We start from the raw sequence: 10,278 nt of genomic DNA, 5'->3' as shown, positions 1-10,278 counted from the left end.
TTCCTTGTCTCTTCTGGCTAATCTCAGGAATTGTGCATTTAATTGGGCATATCTCCCCCTATCGCTGTTTCCTTTTGTCTTCTTTCTTGGGCTACTTCCAGTGTCTCAGCAGACAACCATTTTGCCTTCTATAGGTTCAGACAACGTATGACAATAAAGCTCATTTTTACAAAACCTTTTGCATTTTGCCAGGCCCTCTTTCTCCTTGTCCTCTGATAAGTGGGATAATTTTAGCTCCATTGGCATTGGGCGGTTGGTGTCAATTTGCACCATGCACATGAGCTAATACAGTACCCTTAAAGAGGGGCTTAGGCCCCATCTACACTGCCGTATAAAATCCAGATTATCTGCTTTGAAGTGGATTTTATTAGTCTACACTGCCATATAATCCAGTTCAAAGCAGATAATTTGGATTTTATATGGCAGTGTAGATAGGGCCTTAGATGGCCATCCGTCACGAGTGAGTTTGGCAGATTATGATTGTTATTGTTATCATCATCACTATTTTTACCCGCCTTTCTCTGCATCGAGACTCAAGGTGGTAAACAGTGACATGATACAATAGAATTTTTAAACAAGGCAAATACATATACATATGAATATAAAAATTAAAAAAACAATTAACAATTTGTGTCATGAGTGATAACTGTAATATAAAGTTAAAAACAAAAAATATAGTTGAAATGACATTTTAAAACTTCTCCAGCTATTTTTACTGTAGCTGTGTGTATGTGTGTGTGCGCGTGTATGCCAGTAACGTAAACAGCAGCTGCTTCCATTTTTTTTTTTTACTGATCATGGGTGAACTACAAAACAGAGCAGAAAAGGAATAACAGACAGCTAAAAAGCATTGATTTATATGTATGATCTCCAAACTGGGAATCATAAGAAAAATGGAGGCTGGTGAAATTTAAAAAAAATCATCCTGGGATGCGTTTTGGAAAAGGCCTTCAGAAGGTCTCTAGCTGTTTCAATTTTTATGTTTGTTTTCTTATGTGCAGTTGTGAAGCCTGGTTGTTTCATTTCACAGGTGCACACTGTTAGTTTTGAATAAACTTTGCTGGAAAATGTTGAACCCCCTCTTCTTTTTTTCGTGATGTGGAAGGAAACCTATCTATTCTTTTCATATTATTTCTAACTCCTTTATCTTCTGATAAAGAAGTAATGCCCAGGAGCAAATCTACTTCATTAACTGAAGTATATCTGTACTTAAGATACAGCAAGGAAGAATTTGAGATAGTGTGAATATATTAGCATCTATTAACCTATGTGAAACTGCTTTCAGTCAACCTAAGTGGGACTATTGCTTAAAATTCAGAGTCCAGAAAGCAGCAGGTATGGTTTATTTTCTGCTACAGTTAAGACTAGACAAATTCTCAAATTCTATGGGGCATCTAAAAACTAGGTAAAGGTAAAGGTATTCTCCTGACAGTAAGTCTAGTCATGTCCAACTCTGGGAGTTAGTGCTCATCTCCATTTCTATGCCGAAGAGCCGACATTGTCCATAGACACCTCCAAGGTCATATGGTTGGCATGACTGCATGGAGTGCCGTTACCTTCCTGCTGGAGCGGTACCTATTGGTCTACTCACATTTGCATGTTTTCGAACTGCTAGGCTGGCAGAAGCTGGGGCTAACAGCGGGAGCTCACCCCACTCCCCAGATTCAAACAAACAATCTTTCTATCAGCAAATTTAGCAGCTCAGCGGTTTAACCCACTGCGCCACTGGAGGCTCCCAAGAAAGTCAGTAGTCATATGCAATTCTGAATAATTGTGATTTTCTTTATTCCGTGTAATCCACCCCCTCAGAACCAACGAAAAATTTACAGAAGAATATAAATACTGTTAGTTATGCATCCCTTCCCCAAGTTATATTTGTCTGCACTGTGTGTCCTTCAACCAGATGATAAAACCGCAATCCATGATTCATTTACTCCGGAGCAGCCCTATTAAAGCTAATGGAACTACTCCAAAGGACATTGTTGTAGGCTTCAGTTATCAGCGTGCTTTTCTGAAATTGGTTTGGGAGATATCATTAAGCCTTAATTAATTGGATTTCATTTATTATTTGTAAAATGACAGCATTCTATATAACCGCTATGCATTATCTATTCGTGCTTGTCCTTTCTCCAAAAATCCCGTTATCTTATAATTACTAATAATAGCTTCAAATTGGTCTCTTTTTTCCAATTAAGGTTCTTGAAAGAAACCGGCTAACAGAATTTGCTTCACATTATACTTTGGCCATGGGATGGGGTTTATGATTATGATTATTATTGTTGTTATTCTCCAATGAACACAGTTTCTCCTTTTTTAAAACCCAGCATGGCTGATGGTGATGTAGGACAGGGCTGAAAAGTGATTGCAACCTATAATATGAGCAAACAGAGAAGGAGGAAAAGCTCATACACTCTCAACAGTTTTCCTACTGTGAATGCAAAACAGGACACACTCTCAGAGAGAGAATCCGTAACATTCCCAACAGGTGAGCAATAACATCAGTTTGGCAATGCGGCCAATTTTCTGGAAAGGGAGGACATTTGGCCCTCTGCACTGCATGCTTATATTGAATATGAGGCTTTGTAAAAACTGGAAGACTTTGCATCCACTTACATGGATACATTCAGCGTTGTGTGTGTGTGTGTGTTTTGGAAAGCTCGGTGCATAGAGGGAGAGATGATTGGAGAATCATCATAAATATTAAGATTGTAAGAATTTCCTCTCTAATGGCCCTACCACACTGTGTAGTCACGTTATCAAAAAATCGGACCCCCAAATTATGAATTATATAAATTATATGAATTCTGAGACGAGCCTCCATTGGGACATTCAGCAGGTAAATCCCCACACAGTGAACTGGGAGATGGGAGGGAAACACGCAATGAACTTTGATCAAAAGCCCTGGGTACTTTCCTATTTTCACCTGAAATGATCTGGAAACGTTTCTCGTTCATGCCCCAAGCCAGATCCTTCCTTTGCAACAACCAATGAGATTACCATCACCCTAAAGCACCCAATGACTGACACTTTTGTTTTTACCAGAAGTTGCACATTAAGCCCATCATTAATCACATTCCTTGCAATTGCACCCCCTTTGGAGGCAGATCAATACATTTCAAAATAAACCAATGGGAGTTTATTTGAATTTCCCACCATGACAGGAACCAAGCAACAATGATGTTGGAGGGAATTCCCCAGTCAACCGAGGAGCGGATCCTAGCCAGACCGTTTCTGAACCAATCAAGAGCTAGAGCGGGTATCTTGAATAGCTGTCAAATGTAATAAATATGCTCCAGCTTCTGCTCCTGTCTGTCAAGCCCTATCTCCTGCCAACCTAGCAGTTCGAAAACATGCAAATGTGAGTAGATCAATAGGTACCGCTCCGGCGGGAAGGTAACGGCGCTCCATGCAGTCATGCCGGCCACATGACCTGGAGATGTCTATGGACAACGCCGGCTCTTCGGCTTAGAAATGGAGATGAGCACCAACCCCCAGAGTCAGTCACGACTGGACTTGACGTCAGGGGAAATCGTTACCTTTACCTTATGCTCTGTGTTCACAACTGTGGTATGTCAGTTCTTTGGAGTGGTTTCTCCACTGACATCCTATTTGGCCATTGAAAATAAACCTCTGATTTTGCCTGTGTCTCATTCGGCCTTCTGGGAATCTCAACATACTGGGCCACAGAACCCACGGTCCTTGCAGAAGCTGAAATCACACACAACAGTCCTATACTGCCACTATTCCATTATAAATTGCCATGGTTTGCTCCTATGGAATCCTGGTATTTACAGTTTAGGAAGTAAAATGTAATTCTCAGCCAGAAAGCTCTAGTGTCTCACCAAACTACAAACTCCCGTATTAGATACGGCTATGATAGCTAAAATGATAACACGGTCTCTCGAATTGAGTGATATTGTCCAAACTGGACAGTCTATCCAATAAAAAGACTAAAGGAGACCAAGACAAAGTTTTCTTGATTTAATGAAGAATCTTACCATTCAGGATACCTGAGAGGCAAATAAATTTATTATACTAATCAAGGGGAACTCTTTGATAAACTTCAAGAAAGACTGGAACCTGTTTATTACTTTTTCACAACAGTGGTGGGAGCAAATGTTGGATATATGAATCAGAGGAGTGGCATTAAAAGTAGAAGCATGGTTATAGATTATCTAGAGGGAGTAAGATAATAAAGAGTAAAAATCAACGGAAAATGAATATATGGTTCATATAATAGTTTCAGTAATCATGTGTCTAATATGAGTGTATTAGAGTTGGTATGTTTTATGTTAGAATGTCTGTCTTAGATTTAGTTGTGTTAGACATAGTAGTTTTAGTGTTGTGTATTATGAAAATCTGCCATCTTTGTATTGCCTTTGCTTTTTGTCTCCTTATTACTGAATATTTTATGGAAATATGTTTTAATATGTAACCCATCTTGAGCTGTGAGGAGAGGCGGGTAAGAAATAAAATTATGATCATGATTATTATGATTATTATATAAATTAGTAAAAACCCTGCAGAATATATAAACAGAGAGGGCTGACTACATAAATCAATGATAAAATTACCATATTTCTTCAATTCTAAGATGTCAGCGATTATAAGACATTCACTTTCAATACCATCAACAGAAAAAAGCGTTACAGTAGAGTCTCACTTATCCAAGCTAAATGGGCCGGCAGAAGCTTGGATAAGCGAATATCTTGGATAATAAGGAGAGATTAAGGAAAAGCCTATTAAACATCAAATTAGGTTATGATTTTACAAATTAAGCACCAAAACATCATGTTATACAACAAATTTGACAGAAAAGTAGTTCAATATTCAGTAATGTTATGTTGTAATTACTGTATTTACAAATTTAGCAACAAAATATCACGATATATTGAAAACATTGACTACAAAAATGGCTTGGATAATCCAGAGGCTTGGATAAGTGAGACTCTACTGTATTTACATAAAAACCACTCACAATTCTAAGATGCACTCCAAATTTAGAGATGTGCTTCTTAGAACTGAAAAAAATGCAGTATTATTTTATTCATGATGATCCATATATATTGGTGGATTTTAATCCTAATGAATGTTTTGGTCTTTAACGGTTTCAGGAAAGAAGAATGGCTTCAAACAGAGGCAAGAGGTACTGCATTGAGAAACTATGGGTAGGTATGACATGTTGAATCTGGTGTGTAGTTTGGCAGAAGGAAAACTGGAGATGGCTTCTGTAATTTTAAACATTCTGTAGAAGACTAAATTAAAACTGATTGTTACCAGGTTGAACGGCAAGCAACATCTGCTGAAATTCCCTCTTCTATGCAACCATTAAAAGAAGGGGAATTGTCTCCAGTTTTGACTCTGACAACTCTAACTGGAAGTTCTCCAGGAAGAGGCTAAATCTTAACAAAAGCCAATAAATGGAAGTGAATGGCTAAGCTCTGCATCCACTAGAGGGCTGCAAGTGCAAATCAAACAACCGGAAAGAAGTGTTTGTGCTGTAAGACATTTGCCATCAATAACCACCTGAAAAGCAAACAACCCCCTTTTAAAAATGAAGCACCAGCAAAAGAAGGCAGGAACCTGCACCATTTTCTCCAACAGAAAATGATGTTTCCTCCCACAAGCTTCCCATTTTCCATCAATGGTAAAACACACATTAATTTTGGTACTACCAACAGAAACAAAGCTTTATTTATATATTTATAAGAAAAGCACATTAATTTCTAAGGCACACCCCATTTTTAATAATGATGATGATGATGATGATAATAATAATAATAATGCAGTAGAGTCTCACTTATCCAACATTCGCTTATCCAATGTTCTGGATTATCCAACACAGTCTGCCTTTTAGTAGTCAATGTTTTTGCAGTCAATGTTTTCAATACATTGTGATATTTTGGTTCTAAATTAGTAAATACAGTAATTACTACATAGCATTACTGCGTATTGAACTACTTTTTCTGTCAAATTTGTTGTATAACATGATGTTTTGGTGCTTAATTTGTAAAATCATAACCTAATTTGATGTTTAATAGGCTTTTCCTTATTATCCAAGATATTCGCTTATCCAACATTCTGCCGGCCTGAGGGGACACAGAGCGGATTACAGATACATTTATGGCAAATATTCAATGTCATTTATACAATTGACAAAGACAGACAGTACATACGTACATAAACAGAGGCAAGGCTTCCTTCTTCTCATCTCCAGCATCAGGAGGCTGTGCTTGACTTAGCCATGGGAAGGTGGTGGTGTTTCATTTTTTCCATGCCGAGGAGCTTGCCGTCCATGGATGCCTTCCTGATCTGATATGCCAGCATGTTTTCAGGACACCTTTTGGGGCCCCTGGTGGCACAGTGTGTTAAAGTGCTGAGCTGCTGAACTTGCGGACCAAAAGGGCCCAGGCTCAAATCCCGGGAGCGGAATGCTGTTAGCCCCAGCTCCTGCCAACCTAGCAGTTCAAAATCATGCAAATGTGAGTAGATCAATAGGTACCGCTCCGGCGGGATGGTAACGGTGCTCCATGCAGTCATGCCGGCCACATGACCTTGGAGGTGTCTACGGACAATGCCGGCTCTTCGGCTTAAAAATGGAGATGAGCACCAACCCCCAGAGTTGGTCATGACTGGACTTAACGTCAGGGGAAAGCTTTACCTTTGCCTTACCTTTATCTCCCCACCAAAGTGGTACCTATTTATCTACCCACACTGTTGTTTCCATATTGCTAGGTAAGCAGAAACTGGGGCTGACTGCAGGAGCTCACTCCAACCCGAGGCTTGAACTGCCAACCTTCAGGTCGACAAGCTCTTCTGTAGCTGGCAGTTTAACTTGCTGTGCTAGCCGCGGCCCCATTTTTCAAGATGTTTATATGGGGAACTGCATTACATATTCAGCGTAATTTGAACTCAATTATATATTTCAGCATAGGACCATATAATGCACTTCAAGGCATTTCACACTGCATTATATAGATCTACATAGACCATACAATGCAGTTCAAACTGCATTATTTTGCACCATGGAACCAGCCTTAGGATTGAAGAAATTGGGAAGTTTAAAAATATGTGTTCATGATAGCAGAAAAAAATCTAATAATAAATTAAATAACTGATCACTTGCTCTTGCCATTAAATGATGTTCAAGTCTATCATTTCTCACAATCTCAGGGTCATTTCATATTCAGACCTCAGAACAAAACTGAGACCTTTCTGAGACTACAATGGCAAAAATCCTACAATCAAAATGCCCAGTGGCCATATGGTCAGTCTCTTAAAAGTGCAGTAAGATTCTGGCATTTTGTTGTGAAAGGTTTTAATGGCTGGAATCACTGGGTTGTTGTGCATTTTCCAGGCTGTATGGCCATATTCCAGAAGCATTCTCTCCTGACGTGTCGCCTACATCTATGGCAGGCATCATCAGAGATTGTGAGGTATATTCTGACATTTGTAGTATAAAAAGGTAATTTAAGCTAATAATAGAATGGTCTTGTAAAACATTGTTAAACATGTGAAAGGAAAACTAAAGCATTATTACGCATTCACTTTCTTCCCCCACATTTGTTGGTACTAGTACTTTTATGAGGAATGAGTCATGTAATGGGGCTTTTACTCCCGATCTTCATTCACTTAATGAACAGAAAGAGAGGCTGATTATATTTCTACCAACTACCATCCAGATCGAACATTTGGGAAGGTAGAGATTTTGCCCATGTTATTAGCATGCCACTGTTTTTGGCCAAAGAAATTACCAGGGGAGCCTGCTCAGATGCCAAAAGTACCAGGTGCAGAGCATGGAAATATCACTTTCCCAGCTTCTGACCACACAGTGTTTCCATTTTATTTTCTATGAAAATGGAATAGTACACACTGTATTTTCACTGTTTTATAGACACTGCCCCAGGGTTGAGGCTCGATTATTCACTTTCAGAGTGGGCTCAGAATATTAGGCATAACATTTAAACAGGTCAATGGGGAAAATGTGGTTTAAAGTTTTGTAAAAATAAAATTATATACATAATAGTATTTGATTCCTGAAAAGTGGTCTGAAATTTATAAGGGTTCTACCTATAATATGCTTGGAATGCAATGATAAGAAGGGAATATTTTTATATACACATAAAATTAAGATTAGAGAGTGGTGAAATACAAGAATACATATGTATTGCATACCCTGTTTCCCCTAAAATAAGACATCCCCTGAAAATAAGACCTAGTAGAAGTTTTGCTGAATTGCTAAATATAAGGCCTCCACCGAAAGTAAGACCTAGCAAAGTTTTTGTTTGGAAGCATGCCCGCAGAACAGAACTCCAGAGCATGCAGGATCGGTAAATGTACATACCATAAAGTGTTGTACATGGAAATATTGGTAGTAACAAGAAATACTTGATAGTTTTGTCTGGTTATGCTGGTTTATGATGACAACTACTGTACTGTATATAATAAATGTTCATTTTTTTGTTCAACAATAAATATGAATTCTTCTTCATGGAAAAATAAGACATCCTCTGAAAATAAAAACTATAGCATCTTTGGGAGCAAAAATTAATATAAGACACTGTCTTATTTTCGGGGAAACACGGTATATATTGTATATAGAATAAATATACAATATAACAGCACAAATATAAATCATAACCCAAAATGTTGCTTTTATCTCATCTAATAATTAATAATAATAATAATAATAATAATACACTTTATTTATATTCCACCCTTCTCCCCCAGGGGACTCAGAGCAGATTACAGCATTAATATAGGCAAACATTCAATGCCTTTATAGTCAAATACAATGAAACATACAAACACAAACAAGGCAAGGCTTCTCCTTTCATTTCCAGCTTTCTGGAGGCAGTGCTCATCTCTGGCTCCGGGGAGGTGCTTTTCTCCATTTTCAAGCAGAGATGTGGCCAGCAAGATTGCTTGGAGTGTCTCTTTGCCTATTCCCACAGAAGCGGTACCTATTTATCTACTCACATTTGTATGTTTTCAAACTGCTAGGTTGACGGGAGCTAGAGCTTGACATCACCTCGTCTTGCGGATTCGAACGGCCAACCTCCAGGTCAGCAGTTCAGCGGCACAAGGGTTTAACCCATTGCGCTACACTCCCTCCCCTTCTCCAATCAAAGACTTATACCTAATTCCCTGTCAATCCTCTTGCACATAAATTTCCTCTACTTGTCTATTTTTATTAATAATTAGTCACCCTTTCTCCAAATCATTTATCCAAAATCTCACCTGATCTGAACCTGCTACTGCTCTGACACTCAATAAATGGTTTCCATATAGCATCAATTCCAGTCTCTTTTATTTCTCCTCTCTCTAATCTTAATTTGTATGTTAATTTTTTCAGATAAGCTATGGCCCATATTCTAGTTAACCAATCCTCTATTAAGAAATCTCTAATTTTTCCCCCCATATGCTGACTTTCTCCATGTGCAGGTGGTAGACAAGACATGAGATAAGGCAAAGACATTTTGGATCCTGGCACGTTATTTAATAGAGGATATTTTGAAGTTGAAGGTTCTTTTGCGGGACTAAGACCACATCTGCACAGTCTGAAACTGTATTATACGTTTAGATGACCCCTAAGTAACAGCAGCTCTGATTAGTACTTGGGTGGGAGATCACCAATAAATACCAGGTGCTGTATTTTGTTCATTGCTTTATAAAACAGTCCATAATCCAACTTTTGTTCTCGTTTTCAAAAAAAAAAAAAGACTTTGTAAAAAATGGGGCAGTGTTTTTTTCCCCCAGGCCACATTACTGGTTCTATATACTTGCTTGGATTTATAGATTTTAGGCTCGGCACACATATAAATGCAAGAAACGAACCCATTGTTCCATTGCTTTCTCCTCTTGCAATTTCTTCTCCTTAATCATTAAACCAATTCACACTTTCTTCCCTTTTGAAGAAAGAAGGAATGCAATTAGTTGGGACTAGTACAGGCAATCTGAACAATGCTTTCTTGTTCACATCTGGTAGGGCTACAACCGCTTAAATTAAACATTTTTCTGGCTTTTCTATTCTCACTGTCCAAGGTAAATCCCCCCACCCACCCCAAGTGCTAATTATAGTGTAATTTTCATCAGAATACATATGTTCGTTTGATTCTGACATCTGCCGAAATAGAATTTCTCTTTCAACTGGCATTTCCTTGATTTATTTTCTTTTATCCTTTAACTCTTGGTGCTACTAGAAAAATTCCTTCCATTCCAAATACAGTACCGAAGTCAGAGAAGGGATTTACCTTAGCATAACAGAAAAGATTAAAT

General features: G+C 38.3%; 1 long non-coding RNA gene across 1 annotated transcript; it reads left to right on the top strand.

Annotated features, from left to right (window-relative positions):
- The first annotated feature begins 4,165 nt into the window (after positions 1 to 4,165).
- On the top strand, positions 4,166 to 9,297 carry LOC134295569 (uncharacterized). Its single transcript, XR_010002197.1, has 2 exons — positions 4,166 to 5,168; positions 9,004 to 9,297. It is a non-coding gene; the product is annotated as an uncharacterized LOC134295569 (long non-coding RNA).
- Positions 9,298 to 10,278: the final 981 nt, after the last annotated feature.

Source organism: Anolis carolinensis, chromosome 1, assembly GCF_035594765.1.
Source record: "Anolis carolinensis isolate JA03-04 chromosome 1, rAnoCar3.1.pri, whole genome shotgun sequence".
Lineage (NCBI taxonomy): Eukaryota > Metazoa > Chordata > Lepidosauria > Squamata > Dactyloidae > Anolis > Anolis carolinensis.
This window is presented reverse-complemented; position numbering and strand designations above follow the sequence as displayed.